Consider the following 25,536-nt stretch of genomic DNA (forward strand, 5'->3'; position numbering starts at 1 on the left):
TCAATGGTAAATTTTCAGAATGGAGAGCAGTAACTAGTGGTGTTCTCCAAGGGTCAGTCCTAGCACCAATCAGTTCAACTTATTCATAAATGATCTGGAGAAAGGGGTAAACAGTGAGGTAGCAAAATTTGCAGATGATACTAAACTGCTCAGGATAGTTAAGACCAAAGCAGACTGTGAAGAACTTCAAAAAGATCTCACAAAACTAAGTGATTGGGCAACAAAATGGCAAATTAAGTTTAATGTGGATAAATGTAAAGTAATGCACATTGGAAAAAATAACCCCAACTATATATACAATATGATGGGAGCTAATTTAGCTACAACTAATCTGGAGAAAGATCTTGGAGTCATCGTGGATAGTTCTCTGAAGACTTCCACGCAGCGTGCAGCGGCAGTCAAAAAAGCAAACGGGATGTTCGGAATCATTAAAAAAGGGATAGAGAATAAGACGGAGAATATCTTATTGCCCTTATATAAATCCATGGCACGCTCACATCTTGAATATTGCGTACAGATGTGGTCCCCTCATCTCAAAAAAGATATACTGGCATTAGAAAAGGTTCAGAAAAGGGCAACTAAAATGATTAGGGGTTTGGAACAGGTGCCATATGAGGAGAGATGAAAGAGGCTAGGACTTCTCAGCTTGGAAAAGAGGAGACTAAGGGGGGGATATAATAGAGGTATATAAAATCATGAGTGGGGTGGAGAAAGTGAATAAGGAAAAGTTATTTACTTGTTCCCATAATATAAGAACTCGGGGCCACCAAATGAAATTAATGGGCAGCAGGTTTAAAACAAATAAAAGGAAGTTCTTCACTCAGCACACAGTCAACCTCTGAACTCCTTGCCTGAGGAGGTTGTGAAGGCTAGGACTATAACAGGGTTTAAAAGAGAACTGGATAAATTTGTGGAGGTTAAGTCCGCTAATGGCTATTAGCCAGGATGGGTAAGGAATGGTGTCCCTAGCCTCTGTTTGTCAGAGGGTGGAGATAAATGGCAGGAGAGAGATCACTTGATCATTACCTGTTAGGTTCACTTCCTCTGGGGCACCTGGCATTGGCCACTGTCAGAAGACAGGATACTGGGCTGGATGGACCTTTGGTCTGACCCAGTATGGCCATTCTTATGTTCTAGTCTCAGTGTAAGGTGAAAAGGGGTCTATAAGGGTAAAAATGTGGCCTGTCCTAATACTGGGAAGTTAAATACTTAGGATATGTCTAGACTGGCAAGCTTCTTTGCCACAAGTTATACCACGTTTATTAAAACACTGGAATTAAACCACTGTTGCGTGTCCACACTCTGCTCCTTGTTATGCTGGAGCGCATCCACATAGGCAGCTCTTGCAACAGCAAAGACAGCAATGCATTGTGGTAGCTATCCCACTGTGCAACTGGCTGCAGGGTGCTTTGAGAAGGGTTTGCAATGCGTCATGGGGCAGACACAGCGTCACATGATGCTGGTTTCCCAATCCCATTGTTCCATGGGCACCCTACTACATTGCTGGCTGCTTTTCAACTGAAGTGTGTGTGTAGGGGGAGGGGAGGGGAAGAGTGTGCGACTGTGTGTGTGTGTGTGTGTGTGTGTGTGTGTGTGTGTGGAGGTAGGGAGAGAGACAGTGTGTTTTGGGGGACAGGGTGTCAGCATGCTGTCTTGTAAGTTCAGACAGCGGCAGGAAGCAACCAGTCCTGAGCCAGGCGGAGGGGGAAACCCCTTACATCAGCCCCTGCCTCCCTCCCTGGGCTCTTTGCACAGCGCGCGCGCTCTCTCTCTCTCTCTCTCTCTCTCGCACATGCGCGCACACACACACACACGCCTCTGTGTTCAACAGCAGGAGCATTCCACATTAATGGTTTGCTTTGTGTCCCAGAGCAGATCAGCACAGCACCAAACTACTGTCAGAAACGGTGCTTTGAAAGGGGAGGAGCGCATGTCTCCAGGGCGCATGAGTTGAAAACACGGAGCAGAGCGGCCACTTGAGGCATTATGGGACAGCTCCAGAGGCCAATTACAGCACAGAAAGCAATCAAGTTTCAGAGTAGCAGCCATGTTAGTCTGTATTCGCAAAAAAGAAAAGGAGGACTTGTGGCACCTTAGAGACTAAGAAATTTATTTGAGCATAAGCTTTCGTGAGCTACAGCTGACTTCATCGGATGCATTCAAGTGTCCACACTGGCAATAGAGCGCTGTAGCCTCTGCGCAAATAGCCTTATGACTCTCACCGAGGTGGTATTTTTGCAGTGCTGCAACTGAGGAGTTTCTGTGCACAGAGTGGCTTGGCAGAAATGGGTGCAAAAAGCTGCTTTACTGCGCAGAAACTTGCTGGTGTAGACAAGCCCAAAGTCATTAAACAGCTGCCTAAGTGCTGTGTGTGATTGCCTAGTTAGCATGTTGAATGACACAAGGAAACTAGGTGGCTGTGATTGTGGACTGGAAGTCACTGTGGTGAAGGTGGGCTGCTTTCCCTCTCTCCCTCCATCAGCACCCCAAATTGTACATGTTCCTGGCTGCATGTGGATTGCACTTAACCTACTTTTGTCCTGGGTAATGTTGTGCAGCAGAGCCGGCTGCTCTCTGGTATCTAATAAGAGCCTGGTACTTTATTGTAATGGAATGAGAGAGCAGCTGCCTACACGCTTCTCTTGTAGGCTCTAGCTGTCAATCTCCTTGTTTCATTAGCCCCAATGCTCGCAAGGCATAGACAGGGAAATGTCAATTAAAGACACAAGTGGGAGGCGGTTCTCAGCTTGAAAGCGTAAATTTATTTTCCTTAGGGTGATCGATTCCTGGGACACCGATGTGTACCCCGTGTGTGATGTGCAGAACTTTCCAGCTGCTATTCAGTTGGGTATACGAGGCCTGAGTTACATTTTTAATTTCTCCTGGTTTCTACCTGAAGCCAAAAATCAGCCTAGATTAACATGGAAAATCTGGACAACTTGGCAAAGCTTCTGGCAAACCAGAAAAGTAAACATAAATATGATGATTTTTTTTTAAGGCCAGAAAGGGCCACTCTGATTATCTACTCTGATTTGCTGCCATAGAATATCACACAGCAGTTCCTGCACTGAGCCCAGCCATTTGTGGTTGAACTAGCTGAGAATAAGAATGGTCGGTGGTTAGAATGCTAGCCTGAGATTTGGGAGATCTGGGATCAGTCCCCTGCTCTGTCCCCAGACTTCCTGTGTGACCTTGGGCAAATCAGTCTCTCTCTGCCTCAGTTCCCCATTTGTAATATAGGGATAATAATACTTTCCTACCTCATTCATTGGTAATCTGTCAGTGGTTAATTACCTTTGTTGTTAATTTGTGATTTATTTCCACGTATTGACCTGACTTTGGAATGCCCCTATGAATCATGAGTGTGCAAGTTATGAGTGAGTTGTGCTGGTCATCATCTCAAACAAATGCCAATATAACCATTATCCCACATCACACTGTAAAGTTTTGTTTATGCCATGTGTTCGAGACAGACCATTTGTATTGGTGCTGTTTTTCATATTCCTCAGCCAATAAGGCCAGGCTCACTTAATGCTATGAATCTAATTGTACAGGGCAGGAGGAGAGAGAAATAGCTAAAAATGTTTAGACACTTCTAAAAATGATCTAGAGCAGTTTGCCATGATTGTTAAGGTCACTTAACAATCCCTGGCCCCCAAATGGCTCCTTCCTCCCTGTTGTCCACGCTGATCTCCATGGTTTCTGACATTCTTCTCTGGATGAGGAGAAGGGGGTGGAAACTTGAGCACCCATGGTGCACAACAACAAAGGCTCATACAGACAGGATGAAACATAACAAATGCCTCAAAGCCTATGCTGAGGCTGTATTGCAGGCCAAGAGAACCTTCCTATCAGCCTCCATTGAAATTGACAAATTCTATCCCAGGAGCTATCCAGGGTGATTAAAATACTTTCAACTCCAAGTGCCTACAGTCTGCTTCAGAACCGAGCACCAACCACTGCAAAGAACTGTTATCTTAATTTGCTGAGAAAATCACACATGTTCAGGAGGCTTTCTCAAATGACCTAGATCGGCTCTGCCTATACCTACCCACCACCCACCCATCAACTAACAGCCCACCTGCATTCACAGAATTCTGTAAGTTCACTCATCAAGGAGTTCTGAACACCCAAAAAGAGTCTTCACGCAAGGCTTGCAAATCTGACCTAGGCCCTTCCTGGCTTTTGAAAGAGTGTCATGAACAACTGGTGCCACTCCTGACTGAAACAGTCAATGCGTCATTCAGAGAAGGAATCTTCACTTCCTCCTTCACACTGAAGAAAACTACTCTGGGTACGTCAGAACTAGCCAACTACCACCCTGTGTCAAACCTCCTTTTCCTGAGCAAATTCAGAGAGGAGCAAGCTAGCAAAAGGCCAACAACATGCTCATCTAATTGAAGTTAATATTGTAGAACTGGCACAATCTAGATTCAGCTTAGTACATGGAACTGAAGCCACTTTGGTGGCACTGATGGATGATCTTGAGTGAAGTGGCAGGGGTCCATGGTACTGTGCTAAAATGGTTTGAGTTCTTCCTGGAGGGAATTCTTCCAATGAATAGTGGTGGGAAACTGCACCTTAACCACTAGACTACTCACTTGTGGATTCCCCTGACGATCAATTATTTCTCCAGTCGTTTGCAACATCTACATGTAGCCATGAGATGAACTTGTCAGACAACATGGACTCGAAGTGCCATCAATATGCAGATGACAGAGCTCTACTTATTCTTGTCCACATATGACCATACTGCTACCACCAAGATGGCCCTATTCTTGAACAAGATAGGCTGATGGATAAACTGGCTGAAGCTGAACCTGAACAAGATGAAGGTGATATTAGTGAGTAGAGGAATGTGTTTTGAAGAATTTGCAGCCATGGTGCAGTTTCCTTTGGTTGAAGATACACACCCACAATTCAGTTCTGTGCATAGTTTAGTGGTACTCTTGAATTCCTTGTGGATGCCAAGCTTTCACAAAGCAGCATCCCTGAGTAATGTGTTCCATCATCTTCCGGTCACTAGGAGACTCCATCCCATCCTGGCGGATGATGGCATGGCCTTGGTTAATCATGCCTTTGTCATCTCTTGGCTGGATTACAGCATTGCACTAAACTTGGGTATGAAGCCTTCAGTTCTTAGAAAACTCCTACTAGTACTGAACTCTGCAGTGCATCTCCTCACAAAATGCAGACTACTGCAAGCTCATCAAACCTCTCCTTTACACTGGCTTCCCGTAGAATTTCAAATTTAAGTTCAAGGTCTCAGTCCTTATCTTTAAGGCATACCATGGCCTGGGTCTCTAAAAGATTGACGAAAGCTCCAGGCTGAAGATTGTGGTCAACATCTCATGCTCCTCTGGTGCACTGGAGCCTTCTACAAGAAAGGTAAAACTCTTTTGTGTGGGAGACAGAGCTTTCTCTGGGGCTGATCCAAGACACTGGAATGAACGCCCCCAGGAACTCGGGGCTATCACAAACCTCACCACCGTCCACTTCAAGTGCAAGGTGCTTTGCTTTGACCTGCCCTTTTTAACATAAACGCAGAGCGGTGTGGATATTTTCAAAAAACATACCTTATTAAAACAAGACACTCCATTGTACACACTTTTCCCTCTGAGGAAATGATGGGAGAACAAACACATGATAAATGTTAGTCATGTTGCTTAGCGGACTGCTGGAAGGCACTCTGATGGAAGTGTAAGGGTGCTATAAAACCTATGTAGAACAGATTAGATATCTCATAATTTGCCAAGTCTATCACTCTCTGTTCTGGGTCAACTGCTTTTGAATAAACAGCAGCACTAGTCCATTCAGATGGTTCTGTCACTGTAGTGTGGTGAAGCAAGACTAGGAGAAGAATGTTGCTCAGAAACCATAGTCACTTTCATTTGCAGTTTTGTGGATTTTGCACAAGAATATAGCATCCCAGTGAGCTAATAGCTAAGTGAGCCAGTGTTTGTCATGTTATTGGGGATGTAGTTATGAACGGTCAGAGCCTTACTAGATCTACTGTTCACCCAGGGCTTGATCCACCACTCACTGAAATCCATGGAAGTCCTTAAATTGACTTCAAGGGTCATTGGACTGGGCCCCACTTTTCCCATTGTGAGTTGCAGAATGGACGTACAGTGCAGCTGGTTACTCAGTGCAAATTAATAACAGCCTTCAGCTGCTCTTGCTTAGCTTCAAAGCTCAAACCCACTACTCCAGTTACTAACAGCAGTACCCATGTGTATAGCAGATGATTCTGGGGTTCTTAGTCATGAAGTTTGAAGTTCAAGAACAGTCCGGTGTCCTCTGGAGATACTGTTGAGACAGATGTTGATGGAATCCAACAGTTTCCACAGGTGAGGATGGGATGTGAAAGGCAGAGACTTCAGGAAGTGTTGGAATAGGTGAAAGATGAGGGAGCATCAGTGCTGAAGATGGGAGAACCCAAGAGGATACTTCAAGTGCTGAAGCAGATGTCAATGGGAGATAGCTTGCCTATTATGATGCCAGTGTTGATGGGATAGGTTTGTCAGGCAGTGAAGTGTTGCATGTCTTAACCTTCTATTAGGGCAAGGTAATATTTTGTAGCATTCTACGTGAATTGAAGGAAAATAATTTGAAATAAGCAGTCTGGAACCAATTGAATTCTCACTTGAAAAAATATACAGGCAACAAGTAAAATGCCCCTTTACCAACAAACTACATTGATTTTTTTATTATTTCCCTTTTAAAAAAAAAATCCTGTTCACAAATCTGCTTTTATTTTCCTCTGAGCTCCACATTCAGCAGGATGTCCCGGATTGGACTTTCCCATGTGCTTCTTTTTGTGTATCTCTGGATACTGAATCCCCTATGGAGACCCAAGGGGTGTGATGACCAGATTTGTCCAGATGTGCTAATAAAAACCTGTTCAGGCAGCATGTCAGGCGCAGAGTTACAAACATGATTGTGATGGCAGGAAAGTGGGAGGCAAACTGAACCATGTCACTTGCAACTGGTTAAGGCAATTGTGTCTGATCTGGGGGTGAGAGGTAGCCACCTGCCTACCTTCCAAGACCATCACTATGTGGGCATGTACACATATAGGACTTAATAATCCCACTCACCGGCTTTCATGGGAGGAGTGAGGCCTTATAAAATGGCCTCTGCTAGTAGACCTTGTCTTCTGGCTAATAGAAGTCTAGTAAATGTCAAACCATGTGTGTATGTCAGATCCTGGGAAGGAACATTACTTTACGATGGTTTCTGCCAAGAGATGCTCAGTGAAGCAGTAGGTTAGCACTCCAGCCTTTCCCCTCCTGCCCAGGTCACACAGCTAAATGTATTAGGTGATCTCATCCCACTCAGGAATGTATTTCTGCATTAGAAAGTCTCCACACAATTGGGTGCAATTTACTGCATATTTTCTCGAGAGGCCCAGAACTGTAATCGCAGGGTGGCTGGGGTTATTTTCTGGTCAAGATTAGGATGCATTGCCGGAGTTGTGTTTGTGGAAATCTAGCACAACAGCTGCACACATTATTCCATACAGACCAGTGCAAAGTACTTCACTCAGGAAGGAAAAGTCAAATGCACAGCTACTAAATGGGGAATAATTGGCTAGGTGGTAGTACTGGAAAGGATCTGAGGGTTATAGTGGATCACACATTGAATGTGAGTCATCAATGTGACACAGCTGCAAAAAAAGGGTAATATCATTCTGGGGCTTATTAAGAGGCGTGTCTATGTAAGACACGAGAGGTAATTATCCGGCTCTACTTGGCACTGGAGTACTGTGTCCAGTTCTGGGCGCCACATCTTAGATAAGATGTGGACAAATTGGAGTGAGTCCAGAGGAGAGCAACAAAAATGATAAAAGATTTAGAAAAAGTGACCTATGAGGAAAGATTGAAAAAACCTGGGCCTGTTTAGTCTTGAGAAAAGAGGACCGAGTGGGGAACTGGTAAGTCTTCAAATATGTTAAATGGTTTAACAGAGAAGATGGTTATCAATTTTTTTCCATACACACTAAAGATAAGACCAGAAGTAGTCAGCTGAATCTGCAGCAGGGGAGATTGAGAGGTTAGATACTGGGAAAAGCTTTCTAACTATAAGGTTGTTGAGCTCTGGAATAGGCTTCCAAGGGAGGTTGTGGAATCCCCGTCATTGAGGTGTTTAAGAACAGGCTGGACAAACACCTGTCAGGGATGGTGTAAGTGTGGCTCTGCTACAGCATAGGGAACAGGACTCGATGACTTCTCACAATCTCTTCCAGTCCTATATTTCTATGATTCTGTGCCTCTGTTTTCGTAATCCCCAGCTTTTAAACATTCCAGCAAGCAGCAACAAACGATGCTGGGAAATGTAAGCTGTGTTGCAGGTAGAAACCAGATTCCTTACTCCAGTCATAGAGAAACAAAATGCAGGTTCTGACAACCAAGTTTTTGGAAGGTGGGGGAGGGATTCCCGCTACCTGTCTTTTTAGTTCAAGGTGTCCTGGTTCTAGAGAACTGGCCTGTCAGTGACATGTCTGTAATTTGCCATTTTGAATTAAGGTGCCGGTGCTCAATTTGCTATCTCACTCCAGGATGCAATTCCTCCACTCCAGATCATGTCAGTGAATAGGCTAAATAACTGTGAAGTGAGCCAGAAGAAATCTGCTAAAGAGTTAGAAATTGTCAGAGATTTTCCATTAGAGCAACTGGAGTGCACTTGAGTGCGACTGTATCTGCAGGGCACGCCAGAGGAAGAACAGAAAACATTGAAAACAGACCAGAATCACTGGAAAATAATAAAATAAAACACACCTCTGGTCTGTAAAATAAGATATATGGTATTAATGAGTTATGAGAGAAACCCTGTAGTATTAATCTGAGGCATTGTGTAGTTAGTTCTTACTACTATTAGTAGAAGCATTAAAATAGCACAGAGTCCCTATTATGTTAGCCAACTGTACAAACACATGGTAAGAGACAGTCCCTGCCCCAAACAGCTTACAGTCTTAAGAGGGTAGACAGACAAAGGGTGGGAGGGGAATCAGAGGCATAGGGAGGAGAAGGGTCTTATCCAAGATCTCACAGCAGATTATTTCCATAGCCAGGAAAAAACCTCAGGTCTCCTGAGAAGTTTACTATATGAACTTCAGTGGTGTTACACCTGTATGATGGGAGATTTAGGCCCAATGTGTGTGAGAGCCGATTCCCTGAGAGATCGGTCATAGGTTTGCCACCATTCAGGGCATGAGGGCACATGATGGCAGCCCTGTATCGTCTGTTTGTTTTTTTAATAAATAAATAAAAGCAGGGGAGAGGAAATCAGAAATCACTTCATCCATGATTCCTGTGACACTGCGCTTGCCTTGGGAAATGTGTTTCCAATGTGTTTCTGGTCAAGAGGAAGAATAGACAGCTCTCTGAAGCCATTATTTAGCCCCATTTGTTTCATTGACTGCTCCTCTCTCTCACTCTTCCAGTCAAACACCTCCACTCCCTGTCCCCTCACCCCTGAAAAATCAGAGCTACAGACTTCAGTGCTGAGCCTTGAAGCCGCATATCCATGTTAATCCAAAGGGACAAAACCCACATCAGCTGACTTACTCCAGCTGTCTAAAATGTTGAGAAAAGAGGGATCCTTTCTAGTCCTTATCACACAGGTGCCTAAATTCATTCTTTCCCAGCCAGTGAATTTGTTTTTAGTGAAGGGCTCTCTGTTATGACTCAGGCATGCTTAAAAACTAGGGCTTGGTTTTCAGCTTCCTTCTGCCTTAAAAGGTGGTGCTGCTCCTGGTATTTGTCATTGTAGGATTTATTTTTTTTCTTTTAAAGACTTTTAAAAACTGTCAGATGGCTATATCTTCTCAAGAAACACTTGGTGTCAACTTTCATTAATTCTCAGTTTAAAAATAAAGCAACCTCTATGGAAAGTATTACTGATTCTCCTCTGGCCAGGTAGCTTTATGTGCCAGTGAAATGTCAGACAGAAACATTCCTTCACATAGCAAGGATCTCCATTGTTTTGCCTGATTTCCTTTTTGCTGGATTTGGGGCCCATCTGAAAATTATTGGCATTCACCACCTGGAGCCATTAGCTATAAATATGAGTTAAAGTATGGTAAACCAATCTGAGTGGTGGTGACAGACTAACCATGTCCTGAACAAACCTTATGGAATTAAGGTAAAATTTGTTGAATTCAGTTAAACTTTATCAAGTTAAGGTTAATATCTTTTGGGTACATAGTATTAAAACACAATTGTGTGTGTGTGTGTGTGTGTGTGGTGTTGTGGCATTGTGTGTACCTTTTCTACTAGGGAAGGGGGACACTAATGTACTTCCTCTGTTATCAATCTTTAGAAGCCATCTCCCTGGAGAGGTCTGCATATATTATTTCAAACTGGAGTCTCCGGGAACCATTGGACAAAGAAAGGGTTTTTGGATAAATAGTCTGGTTTTAAATTGCCTCAGAGCCTTCTTCCTGGTCCAGAAAATGGACAGGACAACTGGGTAGGGTTGGAAGGTCTGGGTGCTTCTTCTCAGCTGAAATTATAATGAACTGGTAACCTCCTTGGGTGGGGTTTGAAGGACTGTTCCTGATGGAATCCATATTAAGATTGGGGGTTAACACTGCTAATCTTATTAGCATGCGGGTAGGTTCTTTTATTGTTTTTAATGTTTTCTCTCTAATGCTTTTTACCCTAAGAATAAAGTAGGCCTGCATAGGAAGTGCTGTGGTACCTTTATAACTGTAGCAGTTACAGCTGTTAGCCATCTCTAGGAACAAAACAAGCAGGTTCTGTTTGGACAGCCTGTCTCTGCTGGGGAGAACGCAGCGTAGTCAAGGAACTGTGCTGCTTGGAAATAGTCCAGTCAAAAGGGGGAGGGAGCAGGTCTCCATCGAAGAGCAGCGACAGCTGGGATCTGGAAGCCTGAGTGTAGATGCCCTGGCTGATCCCTGAGGGGAAATAAAGGTGCCGTTACCCTGAACAGTGACAGTAGTTTGCGAACCAGCCATCTTTCAAATGTGATGTTAAACCAAGGTTGTGACTGTTTGGTGGTGAGTGAAGATGCTGTGGTGCTCTCCTAGGAGTTGTCATGTTAACTCTGATGATCTGGCCAAATTACTGTTAGGATGATTGGATTGTGCTTAACTAAAAACCCTTTGCATAGCCATATGGATACAGCACACTTCTTCTTTGCTAGGGCCACATCTGTGCTGGCAACAAAGTATTCACCACCTGTGGTAGCAATGGTGGAAGCAGTAGTGTAAGAAGCAGAGCTTGGGTACTGTTAGTGAGTCCTGTCTACACTACAGCTTCCGTTGTTGCTACCATAGGCAGAACTGCATTGTTGGTGAGTTATGCATGTGATTTTTGCCAGGGTAGAGACGTCCTTCCTTCCTTTAAACTGTGGTGCAGAGTTGCTGTACAGTAGCTGTCATGTTCCATACAGAAGATGTCTGTATTTTGCTAAGGGATGAACTGATTACAGTACAACCTTTTCCCCACTTCACCTGCTTAATCCATTGAGGTTTATAAAACCCTTTGAGCAACTCAGATATCAGGTCTTAGAAAAACTTCAGATTGTTACTGTTTCTGGCCATGATCATCCTCTACATGGAGCATATTTGCACACTTGGGTTCCTCTTGCTGGGTTTCCTATGTATCATTCACTGGGACCAATAGCAGCATGTATTTTGGAAGGATGGCAAACCTCAGTTACTACTTCTGTAATTCTGGAGTGTGAGATATGGCTGGAGTTGCTGCCGCTCCCCCACTCCTCCCACCATCACATTTCCACAGCAGTTTTTCTATTTTATGTACAAATTTGCTTAGACAAGAAGGTCTTCCCTTGTCTGATAATGAGTGGGAAATGAACCAGTGAGGTCCTCCTCTCCATCTGGTCACTCTAGGGTGATTTTTATAGTATGAATTTTGCTCTTAATTTATTTTGGTACCAAGCTTTTACTGAGGTTTTAAATATGTGGATAGGAGCAAAGATGAGGGGTTGGGGGCTTTGGGGTAAAGTGTTAGGCATTATTTAATTTGTGCCAGGGCTCAGCCCTGGCACTACTAGGTTTGGCAGTACATTGCCCCACCTCAGGGCTTGCGGCATCAGTCATGAAAGTAAAGAAACTGTTCAAACCCCAGCACGTCTTTTATTGCAGATTACGCACTGGTGTTAGGGTTTTAAAAGTGACTGGATTGAAAAGAAATCACCTCTCTTGCACTTCCTGCATTCGTGAAGTGTCTCCTGAGTCATCATCTGTTTAGTTTACTGATATGTATGTATGTTTGTTTTTGTTTTACAGTGGCAGCACTGACAGGTTATTATTGCTGTGGGAGATCAAGGTTTCATCGTGGTCCATTGTGTGTGTCATCAGCAAAACTTCCAGCCCCGGTAAATTTCTGCACTTGGAATCCTTTTAGGTGAGGCAGTGTGACGCAGAAAGCGTCTTTGGAATAACCAAGAGGTGGTTTTCACACATTTATGCTCCATCAATTTGATTTTCTACATGAGAAATTGTTCAGTTTGCCAGTCTCAAACCCAGTGGCTATATTTGTTTTTTCCTGAATGTAAGCACTGGAAGCTCAGCATGATGCCTGGAATGTTCAAGCGGCATTGTCTTCTGACTATACCCACACTTTAAATTGAGGCCAATTCAATGTGTGCGTATTTGATCCTTCTCTTACTAGCAAAATCCAGCATCAGTATATCTTTCACCTTGCGTCATGCTATTTATCCTTTGCATCGAGATGCATTTCATTTGAATCATGAAGGAGAAAAAAACATTGGTGGGGAGAGTTGGGATCAGAACCCTGTAGTGAGAGATGATTCCATTAGATGCTTTGAAAGTGGACTGAACCAAGCACTCTGGAATATAGTATAGGATAACAGACCAGCGCTAGCAGGTCGGCAGATTAGATGCTTTGATAAACCTTTTGCCTCTGTAATGGTTCTATTAATGCTTTTGAAATTGATGCCTGGGTTAGTCAAAGACGTCTAAGGGTGCTAGGTGCTTCAATGCAGGTTGGGTGCCTAATTCACTCCGTTAGGCTTTTGAAAATCCGAGCTAAAAATACTATGAAGAAAACATTTTCCCCTTCCGATCTCAGTACAGTTTTTTCCTTGACTTTGCTGCAAATCTTCTGCTTTCCCTCATCAATAATTCAGCAGAACATGTTTACCTGATCGTGGAGTTTGAATACCTTTTTAAAGTAGGGTGTAATAAGTATTTGCAACAGTGCTCCTCTTATCCATGAAATGAGATGCCTGCATGTCATTCCAATCTGGAGAGCTCAATGCATCTTTGGTGTGTCTCTATATGTTGGGCACATATGGGGAGAGTGGTGGTGGTGGTGGAGCCCTGGAATGAGTCTTGTGTATAAGTATTTGTTTGTTTTAAGGAGAACCTGAGAACCCCACCGACGTGGGATGGAATTTTCAAATGCTCAAATCCCATTGAATTTCAGTGAGATTTGGGTGCCGAGCCTGGATTGTCCTTGTTGGGTCAGGGGCAAGAGAAGGGAACAATCTGTGTTCAGACTGCTGTTGAGCTTCCGTTATGTAAATATAATACAACGGATCAGAATGGGAAAATGAACAAGTAGTACCGTTAAAAAGCCAAGAAACTTCAGTTGAAAGGATTTGACATATGAGCACGGATGCAGTATGTCTTCCTAGCCGTCGTTGGTATTGTGAATACATAAATAATATCTGATTTGGGAAATAGCAAAAGATAGCCCTTGCAAGCTGCTATCGTATCCTGCAAAGAGCGAGTGAGCTTGCAGATTACATGGCAGATGATGGTGCTGTACCTGTCACAAAGGCAGCATTGAGCAAAAGTGATTACTTTAATTAAAAATAATTAAAACAGTGGCTCAAAGTCAAAGAAATCACAGCTACTCAGCTTGAAGGCTAGTTCCAAATTTCACACACAGAATGCTAAACCGTATATTTGAAGTATTAGGAATACTGATCAAGGCTATGGCTGCACGTTTTATCAATGCTGTTCTTCCCAGTCAGCATAACTGGGATTTCTGAGCTCTTTGGATACTGCTGGTTCCTTTTCTTTTGCGAGCTGGAATGTAGATATCACTTGAAAAATAGTAATGGTGGAATGTAGGGGTCCGTACAGTGTGCAGTGCTTGGAGCCAGCTAGCTGGGCACTTGCATTTCCTTTGATTTTGTATTCAACATAAGTAATTACTTTATTCACAGGAAGTTAAAAAGGAGGCTCAGTCTATGTGACTGATAAAACACTCTTCAGAGATCTTCTGCTATGTACAGAATCTGTGAGTTCACTCTGCCTTTTCAGGAGACAACAGGATCTTGTCATGGATGTTTCCTTTTGTTTCTCCCCATTAATCTCACAGACTGTAGCCTTTGCCTATAGAGAATTCACTTTATAAGCAGACTTCAGTGTAGATTATGAGCTTAGGCCAGGTGTGCCCCAGGAGGAGAGGCCAATGGTATGAGAGAGAAGGATCCTCTGTTAACTGATAGACCACATCACCTGGGACAGAGGCTTTCTGACTTTTTATGTGGCCAGTTCCTCAGCTGATTTTAATCAGTGTCACTTCAGAGGCTTCAGTGGAGCAACACCAATTCTATTCAACTTATTCATAAAAATGATCTGGAGAAAGGGGTAAACAGTGAGGTGGCAAAGTTTGCAGATGATACTAAACTGCTCAGGATAGTTAAGACCAAAGTAGACTGTGAAGAACTTCAAAAAATCTCACAAAACTAAGTGATTGGGCAACAAAATGGCAAATTAAGTTTAATGTGGATAAATGTAAAGTAATGCACATTGGAAAAAATAACCCAACTATGCATACAATATGATGGGGGCTAATTTAGCTACAACTAATCAGGAGAAAGATCTTGGAGTCATCGTGGATAGTTCTCTGAAGACTTCCACGCAGCGTGCAGCGGCAGTCAAAAAAGCAAACGGGATGTTCGGAATCATTAAAAAAGGGATAGAGAATAAGACGGAGAATACCTTATTGCCCTTATATAAATCCATGGCACGCTCACATCTTGAATACTGCATTCAGATGTGGTCCCCTCATCTCAAAAAAGATATACTGGCATTAGAAAAGGTTCAGAAAAGGGCAACTAAAATGATTAGGGGTTTGGAACAGGTGCCATATGAGGAGAGATGAAAGAGGCTAGGACTTCTCAGCTTGGAAAAGAGGAGACTAAGGGGGGGATATGATAGAGGTGTATATAAAATCATGAGTGGGGTGGAGAAAGTGAATAAGGAAAAGTTATTTACTTGTTCCCATAATATAAGAACTAGGGGCCACCAAATTAAGTTCAATGGGCAACAGGTTTAAAACAAATAAAAGGAAGTTCTTCTTCACTCAGCACACAGTCAACCTGTGGAACTCGTTGCCTGAGGAGGCATGAAGGCTAGGACTATAACAGGGTTTAAAAGAGAACTGGATAAATTTGTGGAGGTTAAGTCCGCTAATGGCTATTAGCCAGGATGGGTAAGGAACGGTGTCACTAGTCTCAAGATTGTCAGAGGGTGGAGATGGATGGCAGGAGAGAGATCACTACATCATTACCTGTTAAGTTCACTCCTTCTGGGGCAACTAGCACTGGCCACTATCGGTAGACAGGATATTGGGCTGGATGGACCATTGGTCTGACCCAGTAGGGCCGCTCTTCTGTTAACTCCAGTTTACACAATCTGAGGATCTGTCCCATAACATTTAGCTGCCCAGCACTATTTTAAAGAGGATTCAGATCAGATTCTGAGTGTTTTTGTTTGCAAATAGCCTGAAAGGTCAGGGATTAGCACTGTAAACCAGCCCATGGTTTTCACTCCCTGCAAACTAAAATCCCACGGCTGGTTTTTTTTTTTTTTTTTTTTTTGACATCGACCTGTATGATTTCTCATGTGGATTGCAACATCAATCCCCCACATTCATCTTTGATCTTAAATCTCTCTTCTGAGACTGTTTTCAGAATCCCTTCCCCCTTTGGCCCTTAGATGCACCAGGATTGTTGCTGGATTGGGAGACCATGCTGTGTCACCAAAGGTATCTCCATCAAAACTAACTTGGGACAAAGTTTGGCTTTGTGGGAGGCGAACATCGAAGACTTGTCTACATTACAGCATTTCACCTTTGCACCCCCCCAGCAGCTCTGTAATACACCACCCAAACTCATTCCCCACCATTCACCCGGGGAGAGTTCCTCTGGGCAGTTTTCACATACTCCTTAGATGCCTTTGAGAGCAGTGGGCGCAGTGCGGGGTTCTCTGCTCTGTCCCCTTCAGGTTCCCTGATTCTTAACCTTTGAGTTCATTCCATTTCTGTTTTTCTCATTTATTGCCCCACAAATTCTTTTGTGGTCCTAGTTTAATGGTTCCTCCTCCTTGGTTGAAGGTGTGGGCCTTTAGTTCTTGGCGGGCCCAAGGCCAACTGCCCCAGTACCTGCAATAGATCGCTTCCATGCAGAGGTATTCACGGCTTCATTGGGATTGCACTTGCTCTGAGCAAGGCTCACTAGAGCATCAATCTGCACTTGTGCAGTGCTAAAGTAGACAGCAGGCATTTCTGTCTCAGCTTTCCCACCTCATTTGGTCTTACCCCTAATGTAGTGCACTGGTCATTCTTCCATGGTTGACTTCCGCTACTCTGCAGTCCTGGTAGAAAGTCTTCTAAATGCTTCACACAAGTACAAATTGGGCGGCATGCATCCAGTGGTTAGAGTCCTAGCCTAGCACTCAAAGACCCATTTTCAATTCCCTGCTCTGTCCACATACTTCTATGTGACCTTGATAAAGTCACGTAGCCTTACAGTGCCTCAGTAGCCCATACGTTAAAAGCATCACCTCTGCCATGGCTTTCTGCATTAGCAAGAATTGAACCTCCATATATCCGCCTGCATATAGCCACAACACAGACTACCCAGAACTTCCCATCTGGCAGGTTATGGATAACATACCCCAGCAACGCCTGGAATCGCAAAAACTACTCTGGACCACACATGACCAACTCATGTCTCTGTATCTGGCCAGGGAATGGCAAAGTGTCCAGACCTCATCTACTGCTCCAAACAAGCACATTATTAAGCATCCAACAAGCCACCGTACTGGTTTCAACCTGCCATGCAGACTTTGGACCACGTTGAACTGTATCCAAACAAACCATGGAAGATGCATTTACTTAATGCACAAGTGGAAAATCAAAGATTCCCCTTCGTGCAACTGAGGTAAGAACATCCAAACCATTGAACACGTAACACAGTGTCCCAAATAGGTTGTCAAGGCTGATTCCCCACTCTGGCACTTTGAGTGTGGAGGCTTGCAAGGATTAAAAAAATTAATACTTGCCACTCCGGGCTTGTATTAAACTCCCAAGGTTACAGCTTTTCTCTGACCTTGGCTTGGTAAATGCTGCCACCACCCAAATGCAAAACCCCTTTTTGAACCCAGGAAGGCGCACTTGGGAATTCCTTCCTGTGGGGTGTCCTCAAGCCCTTTCATCCCTCCCCACCTTGGGGAAGAGCTGAGAAAGAAAACAAAGGCAATTAGCTGTTGCCACCAGTTAATTAACATGTGCACAAACCTCTTAGGACACCAAAAATCCAATCCTGTTCTTTAAAAAAAGATACCTTTTATTAAAAACAAAAAAAGAAAGAAACTTAGGTTTTTGCTAGATTTTAAAAGAGCAATTCCAAAAATTAAGCACCCCAAATAGCTTTCTTGGGGTTACAAGCAAACAAAAACATCTGGGGTTAGCACAGAGGAGTTCACAAGCCATAAGAAATAAACAGAAATACACCTAATTGCATCTTTCTAAACATTCCAGATCTACTTACACATTTGGGAGTGACAAATAAGTAGTTCTAGGATCTGATGATTTATGATCATACTTGGCTTAAAGCTTCTCATAGCGTAACTGCTCCCTGTTCCCCTCTTTCCCAGAGAAACAACAACAGAGAGAAAGGGGAAGTTTTTTCCCCATTTTAAAAAGTTCTAGCCTTCCCATTGGCTCTTTTTTGGTCAGGTGCCCACTCCCTTTCCTTTTACTTGTTAACCCTTTATAGGTAAAGCAAGTAGAGAACAGCTCCTAACAGGGGTTTTATAGCTAACTGGCTGGCTGGGTGTCCATAAAAGGGAGCTCCCCGCTTCCCTCCCATTTATCACATGTGGAGTCAAAGATGATTGGATGATCTCCGGTGTCACAGAGGAGGCCTTGAAATGGCATATGGACCTGCAGCTACATTGATATAGCGTTGCTGTATAGATGCCATATGCGTGTAAGAGAGAGTACTCCATTTGTAAAATGGGATAATAACACCTCATTACTCTCACGGGTGTGTGTTAAAGATTTTAAGGCACCTAAATGCTATGATAATGGATGCCATATAAATACCATCGGTAGATTGAGTGCATTTCTTCACAAGCATCTCTTTCTGTACAATTGCTGTGCTTCAGTGCTGGCTTCCAAAGCTGCTTTTGGATCATAATTAGAAGAAGCCTTCATATGGGCATGCCTCAGGCTGGCCTCAGTGTGGGTGCCTGCCCAGATCTGGGGCAATGAGAAAACTTTGATACCGTAGATTTGTATTACTTGGCCGGTGCCTAGTAATGGACAGTGATGTGTGATTTTCTTGGTTTCTTTGTTTTGTGCTGTTGTGCTTATGTAGTGCAGCAGGTGTGCATATTTTGTGTTGGCTTTCAGCATGGATCACTTTTGTCAAGAAAATTCACTAACTTACTCACACCCCTAAAATCTATTCAGTGCCCAACTACTTCACTGCTGAATAACCTTCTTCAAAACAGTCACTTGCCCCCGGTGGGTGGGTGAGTAGAGTTGTGCCAGGGCGACAGATATAAAATTCTCTCTCAGCCCTGAGAAAAGTGATGCATTTTCTCTTTCCTTCCCGATTGCTCAATCGCTCCAACAGCCACTGAAGTGATGTATAGCACTGGAGTGGGAACTTTAGCACAGCAGAACAGCACTCTCCATGCCCACTAAATAGAGGACCTACACTTTCCTTTGTCTTTCTCTTGCTCCAAATGTATTTAATGAACCGTCTCTTATTGCCTTTTAAGTCCCTGGGTAGGCGCAACTCAGTTTGTTCCTTAGTCTTTCTGATTTTATCCCCATATTCTTGTGCTGCTCTTTTGTACTCCTCCTTATCAATCTGTTCATGTTTCCACTTTTTGTATGATTCCTTTTTGATTTTCAGGTAATTAAAGAGATCCCAGTGGAGCCATACTGGTCTCTTACTATTCTTCCTATCTTTTCGTTGCATCGGGATAGTTTGCAGTTGAGCTTTTAATATTGTCACCTTGAAAAACCTGCCAGCATCACTGACTGACTCCTTTTTCCCTTAGATTTTTTTCCCCCATGGGAGCTTACCTACCTGTTCTGAATTTGTTAAAGTCTGCTTTTTTTGAAGTCTGTTGTCCTTATTCTGCTGGTCTCACCCCTTCCTTTCCTTGGAATCATGAAATATATCATTTCATGGTCCAAAAATTGCCTTCCCCTTCAGATTTGCAACCAATTCCTCCCTGTTGGTCAGAAGCAAGTCTAAAATGGCTCCCTCCTCCCCACCCCGGTTACTTCCTCCATTTTCTGAAACAAGAAGTTGTCCCCAGTACATTTCAAGAAGTTACTGGAAATGTTGTGTTTTGTATTAGTTTATTTATGTTCGCAAAAAGAAAAGGAGTACTTGTGGCACCTTAGAGACTAACAAATTTATTTGAGCATAAGCTTTCGTGAGCTACAGCTCACTTCATCGGATGCATTTGGTGGAAAATGCAAAATGCGAATACAGATTAACACGGCTGCTACTCTGAAACCTTTATTTATGTTGTATCATAGTGGGGGGAACCTGCCAGCAAACAAATGGAGGGAAAGGCACCAAAAGGCAAATGTAATTAATTTGATTCTATACTGAATAGAATAGTATAAGCAACTCGTCTGCCATTCCTCAACTCTTCGCTGATGTTGAGTGAGCGGGACGGGAGCGGAGTAAATTAGAATTTGACTTAAAGGTTCAGATTTCAAGTATATTGCCTGGGATTTGGCAAGTGAATAGGTCAGCTGCATCATGCAGGGGACCAGGCCGATTAAAGAAATGTATTTGGCTCCACGTTGCGCCAAAAAAAAAAAGTCTCACTTTGGATCCCAGCCTGGGGAGACCTGTATGACTGAACACCCCTTCCTCGGTGTCAGCAGCTGTTGTTGTCAAGGGAGAACTGTGACTTGCGTCTGTGCTATGGGTGAGATGTGTGCATTTGGGGGTATTCCAGGAGAGAACATGGTTTCTGTTCCACAAACAAAAGTGGAGGCAGAGGGAATGAACCACAAAGGGCGATGTGTTCCCCTTTGCATGTTGGTCTTAGCAGCTTTGGTGTTGGTTTGGGGAACATAATAAGGGGAATGACTGAAAGGTTCATACGTACAGGAATGTAGGAACTGGCAGATTGGATCAGACTCATGGTCCATCCAGTCCAATGTCTTGTCTTTGACAGTAGCCATTAGCTGCTTCAGAGCAGGAAGGCGCAAGAAACCCTGAGGTTAGAGAATAACCTGCCCACAGGGAATCTTTCTTCCTATTTAATGTTTCTGAAATGTTTTTTAAAACTGAACAGGGAAGCACTGTAGCAATTCAGTGGTCAGATTAATCACATTACTCTTTCAAATGGTTTTTTCAAAGCTTTGTCTTGTTGGAGGCAAAAATCTGGATTATTCTTAGCTTTTTATTAACCCAAAAACACTTCCCTTCTGGGAGGTGAGTGGGACTGTGAGGCAGGAAGGGTGGAATAGAAATGGGTTCAGTAAACCAGTTTGGAGATTATTGGTACATAAATCTTAGATGACAGCCCCCTGTGCAGCGGAACTTGTGTGTCCTCATTGGCTTTCCAAAGCAGGGAAGCTTTGAGTGCAGAGAGGCTTTCTGAGGTGCTAAAATGGTGAGAGTAAACCTCTGCTTGCTGCTGAGATCAGAGCAGGGGCTGAATTCCCTCCTCGCTTGGTTTTGCTTCCTATCTCCATTAGCACTTGTTCAGTTCTTTCTGTGAATGTCCTGGTGTATCCCAGTGAGTGTTTGCTCTGGCTTTGTGTGATGCGAGAGCTAACCATGCCCTGCTGAGGGCACATCATATTGTAGGATGCAGGAGGTTAAAGGACTGATGCAGGAAAGATGTTTATTATTCGTAGTGTAATAATGAACAGAGGTCATAGCTAGGTCCCCATTGTGCTAAGCACTCTACCCACGCCTAATAAGGGACAGTCCCTGTCCTAGACAGACAAAGCGTGGGAGGGGAAATTGAGGCACAGAGAGGTCAGGTGACTTGCCCAAGGTCGCACATCAGGATAGTGGCAGAGTGGGGAATGGACCCTGATTCTTTTGAGTCCCAGCACAGTGCACTATCTGCCAGGCCACATTTCCTACCTTTTAAAATGTGCTTTAGGTTTTCATAGAACAAGCGTGTGAAAAAATTGCCCTCTGACCCAGAGAGAACAAGGACTCCCACAGCCTTCCCACACAGTGTGTTCACATGGCCTTAATTACCATTACTAGAAACGGCCTGTACATATTGGGCTTAATCTAAAGCCCTCTGAAATCAATGGAGAGACTCCCATTGATTCCAATGGGCCTTGGATAGGCCTCGTGGGAGGGAGAATGAACCCTTTAGAATTAATCCAGAATTAAACACCCAGTGCTGATGGGCCTGTGCAAAATTCTTCTGACATTTTGGTTTCCAAAATCTTGCCACTTGCTCCAGATCGGATTTTTTGCTCAATACCTATTAAAATTTCTCCTGCATGGAACTGGGAACTGCAGAAGCTTTGATAAATGGATTTGATAGATTTTTATTGTTTCACTGGAGCCTCTGAAACTACTGCTGCATCCTTTGAAATGCTGTGTGTTGCTTCTTAGAGCAACACCCCCTGCAAATCTCATCTCTAAGCAAACTTAATAAATACATTACATCCCTGCAGTCACAAGCATTCTTTCTGTTCTCTTGTCAGCTAACAAGTTCCTAGATTTTAATGCCAGGTGGTACCATTTAGTCTGACCTCCTGTATAACACGGGCCACAGAACTTCATCCAGCTATTCCTGAGTCAAGCCCACTATTTCTGGCTGAGCTGGAGCGCATTATTTAGACAGACATCCTGTCTTGCTTTAAAGATTCCAAGTGATGGGAGAATCTGCTTCTACCCCAGGAAAGTTATTCCAATGGTTGATTACCGCTTGTGGTTAAAAATGTGTGCCTTTGTTTCTTGTTTGAATTTATCTATCTTCGCTTTGAGCCATTGGATCGTGTTCTGCTCTTGTTTTCTGATAGCAGAAAGCTTTTTTAACCTAGCAGTCTTCTTCCCATTTAGTACTCATTTTGAGTTAGCAGAGCACATAAAACTACTACTACACCTGTGGCCATGATTTTTGAATGTGACTAGTGATTTTAGGGGCCTGGCTTTCACAAAGTTCTGCCCTCTGAAAAATCAGGCCCCTTTATGGTATATTAAGCTGGCTGTCCAATATTAATAGTCCCGATTGAAAATCTTGCCCTCCACCCTGAGAAGATGCTGATGCACTGTACCAACAGTAATTATACAAAGAGTGGTATATATAGTTCATAATTAATGACCTCCTCTCACAGAGTTCCTCTGGTTTGTTTGAAGAAGTGAAACTGCTTGTAAGCTTCGAGACTCCACTGGGTCTCTGGATTCTTTGAAGGTTTCCTCATTCTTGGGAAAACCCCTTGGATGATATGTTTGACTTCATGCCAGTGATGTCGGTCTGTCTGTCATCTACATTCCCTAAGCCCTTGTGCATAATGAAGGTTTGAAGGAATTCTCCCACTGTTGGTCTAGTACCAGTGCAGGTTCGCCAGTGCTAGGGAATGAGGAGAGGCACTTGTGGTTTGGGCTATGGCCTGGGATGCCAGAGATCTGGGTTCAGTTCCTAGCTTTATCACAGGCTTTCTGTGTGACCCTGAGCAAGTCATTTAATCTCTCTGTGCCTGTCTGTAAAGTGTGGATAGTAATGCCTCCCTTCCTGGCTATTTAGATGATCAGATCTCGGAGACTATCCCTTACTATGCATATGTACAGGGCCTAGCACAATGGGGTTCCGGGACTGGTTGGAACCTCTAGGCCTATGTTTCTCAAATGCTGCCACTGTGGCCACATGCAGCCACCAGGGGCTTTTCTTGTGGCCACAGCCTCCTGGACTGTTATGCAGGGGAGGAGAGCAAAGTAGCAGCCCCTTCCCCTCTCTAGTGCTCCTGATGTTGGTTGCTGGGGCTGCCAGCAGGGATTCTCCTTCTCCTGTTCCACATCCCTCCCGAGACACCTGGGACACAAGGCTGGAGAAGGAGGCAGCCGGTGAGCTTCCCACCTTCCCAGGAGTGGTTTGGACTTCAGCCCTGAGGTTGTAGGGGGCAGGCTCTGGCCGCGGGGCTTTTAGGGCTCCAGCCCCGAGCTCCCGGCTCTGTAACTTTGGGCTCCGGCCGTGGGGCTTCAGGCTGCAGCTCCCTGCTGCCTCCCTTGGCCCTCCTCCCCTCCCATCCAGAGTTTAATTTGTCCCCAGGCTTGCCGGGGCTGAGTAAGTCTGCTGTGAAAAGTGATACAGTACTTGCATGTTTGTTTAATATCACTTTTCACAACAGGCTTATTAGCTAGTCCTAAATAAAAATTACAATGATTTGCATGTGTATACGTGCATATTTATTTTCTTCCTAAAGCTAATTAAGTATTTTAGGGAAAAGTGTGAGAGCAGTCACCAGCACGAGTTGGTGGCCGTACTCTGAGGCCACCAAAAAATGTGTCCTGAGAACCCGTGCTCTAGGCACTTTTGTAAGATAAATAACACAGAGAATGCTAATACTGATTGGCTGCTGACACATGCAAACACAACCAAAACACGGGTGTCCTGTCAACCAGCACTAGTGCTAGATGGCTGCCTATCCAACCAGTCTTGTCTGATAGTGTCCTTGTGCTCCCCCTGCCTATTGTATCCATCTGTTGTCTCTTGTCTTAGCCTTAGATTGGAAGCTCTTTGAGGCAAAGACTGTCTTGTTGTCCTGTGTTTATACAGAGCCTAGCACAATGGGGTCCCGGTCCATGACTGGGGCTGCTAGGCAGGGTCACAATACAAATAATAGATCAACAGTGAGAGACATTTTTAAAATTCTCAGTGTAATGCACCTTAACTATTGAAAAACAATGTAGATGAGCTGCCTCAAGATTTTAGCTCAAAACACGTAGCTAGAAAACAAATTGCTCTTTTCTTCTTCCTCTATTAGAGCTCTAAACCAGGGCTAAATGCTTTTGCCAAATTGCTCTTACAGGAATTTAACTTCCATGCTCATAATTTCATTCAGATTAATTTAAAAAACCCCCTCTCCATTACAGTTTGACTGAGGAAGATTCCTCAGGGTATGTCTACGCTACGAAATTTGGTCTAATTTATAGAAGTCGGTTTTGTAGAAAGCATTTTTATACAGTTGAGTGTGTGTGTCCCCACACAAATGCTCTAAGTGCATGTAGTCAGCGGAGTGTGTCCACAGTACCAAGGCAACGGTCGGCATCCGGACCTTTGCACTGTGGGTAGCTATCCCACAGTTCCCGCAGTCTCCACCGCCCATTTGAATTCTGGGTAGAAATCCCAGTGCCTGATGGGGCTAAAACATTGTCGCGGGTGGTCCTGGGTACATATCGTCAGGCCCCCGTACCCTCCCTCCCTCCCTTCATAAAAGCAAGGGCAGACAATTGCTTTGCGCCTTTTTTCTTGAGTTACCTGTGCAGACGCCATACCACGGCAAGCATGGAGCCCGCTCAGCTAACCGTCGCCGTATGTCTCCTGGGTGCTGGCAGATGTGGTACTGCATTGCTACACAGCAGCAGTTTATTGCCTTCGGGCAGCAGACAGTGCAGTATGACTGGTAGCCGTCGTCGATGTAGTCCTGGGTGCTCTTTTAACCGGGTGCCTGGGCAAACATGGGAGTGATTCAGCAAGGTCATTTCCCTTGTTTCGTCTCATGGCGATTGAGTCCTAACGGCAGTGCACTGTCTTTTAATCTGCAGCTAGCAGAAGACGATGGCCAGTAGTCATACTGCACCATCTTCTGCTGAGCACCCAGGAGATGACGATGGCTAGCGGTCATACTGCACAGTCCTGCTGCCAGCAAGATGTATAAAGATAGATGAAGTGGCTCAAAACAAGAAATAGACCAGATTTGTTTTGTATTCATTTTCTCCTCCCTCCCTCCCTCTGTGAAATCAACAGCCTGCTAAACCCAGTTTTGAGTTCTATCTTTGAGGTTTTGAGTTCTATCCTTGAGGAGGCCATTCAGTTTCTCACAAAGTCACCCCCTTTGTTGATTTTAATTCTCTGTAAGCCAACCTTGTAAGCCATGTCGTCAGTTGCCCCTCCCTCCATCAGGGAAACAGCAGACAATCGTTCCGCGCCTTCTTTCTGTGCAGATGCCATACCACAGCAAGCATGGAGCCCGCTCAGATCACTTTGGCAATTAGGAGCACATTAAACACCACATACATTATCCAGCAGTATATGCAGCACCAGAA

At 44.0% G+C, this 25,536-nt stretch overlaps 1 protein-coding gene across 2 annotated transcripts in view; it reads left to right on the forward strand.

Annotated features, from left to right (window-relative positions):
• Nucleotides 1-25,536, forward strand: part of TSPAN4 (tetraspanin 4) — a 711,838-nt gene that overhangs the window by 108,439 nt on the left and 577,863 nt on the right. Inside the window, exon 2 of one of the 2 annotated variants that reach the window (XM_038405867.2) lies at nt 12,278-12,395. The gene's annotated coding sequence lies outside the window, so the exon portion shown is untranslated. The remainder of the gene's footprint in view (nt 1-12,277; nt 12,396-25,536) is intronic. The other variant, XM_038405868.2, reaches the window with a different exon arrangement.

The sequence above is a fragment of the Dermochelys coriacea genome, chromosome 6 (genome assembly GCF_009764565.3).
Source record: "Dermochelys coriacea isolate rDerCor1 chromosome 6, rDerCor1.pri.v4, whole genome shotgun sequence".
Taxonomy (NCBI): domain Eukaryota; kingdom Metazoa; phylum Chordata; order Testudines; family Dermochelyidae; genus Dermochelys; species Dermochelys coriacea.